Raw genomic sequence first — 3,176 nt, forward strand, 5'->3', positions numbered from 1 at the left:
TTTTGTGACAAAATATCTTGTTTAAAACGGGAACGTTTTTCATCCAAAAATGAAATAGCGCCCCAGAGCATCAACAGGTTAATTGGTGCTGATAATCCACATTTTCTGGGAGTTGCTATGGGGTCCCTGAATGAGCTATCGGACGCAAACGTTGGGCTCCGTCTTTATGGGCCGAGGCGGTTTTAATGCACCTCGCCTTGTGACTCTGGGACTTTTCTAAATGTCGTCATTTTTTGTAATGGTCAAAATGAATTGAAGTTATTGCAAATGTACGAGGCTGTTTCTCAATCTGAGAACGTTCTAGAGCCACATAACTCATCATGCACTATCGACTTGAGCTCTATAACTGGTTTCTAAATTTTCAGAGCTCTAGGTGTGACTGTTCTTTGATAGTTTAAACAAAGGCAACTACTGCAGGCTTTGTGTGTATCAGAGCCCCACACTGTGTCACTCCATCCTTGCTGTGTGTGTGTGTGTGTGTGTGTGTGTGTGTGTGTGTGTGTGTGTGTGTGTGTGTGTGTGTGTGTGTGTGTGTGTGTGTGTGTGTGTGTGTGTGTGTGTGTGTGTGTGTGTGTGTGTGTGTGTGTGTGTGTGTGTGTGTGAGAGAGAGTTTTTCTTCGAAATCTGATGGGATGAATGACTGATTTACAGTTCATGATGGTTGCATAATCAGGATAAGACAGGTTCATAAGGCCACTTCCGGTTGCTTCAGGAAGCTTAGAATCAACACATAGTGGCCTGATGGATTTTCATTGAAGAAAGGTTCATAAAGCATTCATAACCCACATAGGCTTCAGGTTGAATTTAGAAGAAAAGGCAATGTATTCCTATGGGGATAGATGTCAATGTAAACTGGGAGATGAAAAAAAAAATGTTTTCACTGTTAAGGGTTAATGCCACATGGTCAAGGTTAGGCTTGCACATCTCGGCAATTGTGCTTCTAACACTAACGGTTCTCTCTCTACTTTTTTTTCACGGTTGCTGCGCTCAGACCGAGCGAGCTACGTTCTAGCGGGGCATCTCGTTGAACTCGGCACAGCCTAGAGATTATGGTAATGCCATTGCCGGCTCTGTGTGTCTTTATAGCACCGCACTGTGTCACTCCATCCTTGCTGTGTGTGTGTGTGTGTTTGGTAACCTGTATGAGAGCTTTTCTTTGACATCTGTTTGGAGAATGCGACCTCCCCGAATGCTACGGTACAAGTTCTAATATAACATTTACTCATGTAAAGATGAAGAGCATGTACTTTATTTTAAAGGATGATATAATGCATGAAGCAAACAAGGGAATGATTTAGTGAAATGTGATGATGTAGACTCAGTAAAGGGGTCTTTCGTCCCTCTGTGGTCTGGAACAATTCTTCATACTCAGAGTAGCATGGTTCTGATTCTGGACTCTGAACTCCTGTATATATTGGAATTACATTTTGATGTTTTTGGAGGACCACAGCTGCCATAATTAGAATTAAATTAGAAAAGATGAAGAGATGTCATGACAGAGGGACACAGGAAGAAGAGAGATCATGACACTGAAATCATTGGAGATTCTTGTAAAGAAAGCATAAAGAGTCCCATTTTAGGAAGCAAGAATAGTGATGTGTTGGAGTTTAAAGTGGTGATAGTGTTGGATGAGACCACAGGGCCTTATTTCCACTCTGGGTGGAACATATGACTGGACCAGTGCCTGGTGGAGTCTCAGTACCCGGGATCTTCTGTCCAGAACTATTCACACACCAACAGTAACCTACCAGAAAGACATGTTTAACCTGTTAAAATATAATATTTCACAGCTTTTTGTAACATATTGAATTGTCACGTCCTGCTACTCATGCCAATATAGTATATGCATATGATTAGTATGTGTGGATAAAAAACACTCTGAAGTTTCTAAAACTGGTTAAATCATGTCTGTGACTATAACAGAACGTCTGTTGCAGGCAAAACCCCAAGGTAACAAATAAAAAATATCACTCTGCCAGTCTCTGTATTTTTCAGAGCAGATAGGGTCCAGTTTACAGTTCCAATCTCACGATGTCGCCAGTGTTGGGAATTGAGCTGAAGTTAATCCTTGGTGGAAAGAAATAGGCACTTCCTGTTGTACACAATGAAAGTTACATAGTATCGTCCATGATTTGTTGACTTGCTGCTATTGAATACAGATCGCTGTGAATTTGATCGATTATTAACCTTTACATACCTAAAGTTGGATTACAAAATCTTGAAGTGTTTTGTCAAAGTTTATAGGCCTTTTGTTAATTTAAAAAAATGACCCTGTTCCGTTTTGAAACAGAGTTTTCCCTGTTCCTTCATAAATGGACATTTTGGGTATACCCGATTTAATCGGGGCCCAAATGTGATGTTTATGGGACATATAGGAGTGCCAACTTTGGGCTTGTCAGGTAATGAATGTTTTATATTTTATTTCTGCGTTTTGGACCCTGCTCCGCAAATTATTTTGACCCTGGTCAAGAGACTGCATGGCTATCGAGTGTAGCTTTAATTGGTCAGGACACTGCATCCTATATGGGACCCTGTTCCCCGAAGGGCCCTGGTCAGGAGAAGTGCCCTATACGGAATAGGAAGCCATTTCAGATGTACATTTCTGAAATATTCAGTTGTTGCTTCACTACTTCAGAGATCTTCACTGGGTCTCTCCCTCTGTCCTGCCTGAGAGTTAAATTCTCCCTCTCCTTTTTAAGGACCCGTCCAGTCAGAACCCTCCCTCTGGAACCCCGCACGGAGAGTTGGAGGTTCGAAATGGCGACGAGTAGTAAAGAAAAAAAATGCAGGAAATTCAGAAATAGTTGGTGAAGCAACATCTGTGCTGGAATGACAGCAATATGGCTGTCAATTCTGATGGTATGTAGTGGGTGGATGAGGGTTAATGACCTGTAAGGTCGGAAGTGAAAAAACACAGGAAGAAGAGAGATAATGACACAGGAAGAAGGGAGATAATAATACCGTAAGAAAAGAGAAAATGACACAGGAAGAAGAGAGATAATGACACTGGAAGAAGAGAGATCATGATACAGAAAGACAGGAAGAAGAGAGATCATGATACAGAAATCAGTTTAGCATCTTGTCAAGAAAGCATAAAGAGGTCCCATTTTAGGAAGCAAGAATAGTGATGTGTTGGAGTTTAAAGTGGTGATAGTGTTGGATGAGACCACAGGGCC

The sequence above is a fragment of the Oncorhynchus masou genome, chromosome 23 (genome assembly GCF_036934945.1).
Source record: "Oncorhynchus masou masou isolate Uvic2021 chromosome 23, UVic_Omas_1.1, whole genome shotgun sequence".
Classification (NCBI taxonomy): domain Eukaryota; kingdom Metazoa; phylum Chordata; class Actinopteri; order Salmoniformes; family Salmonidae; genus Oncorhynchus; species Oncorhynchus masou.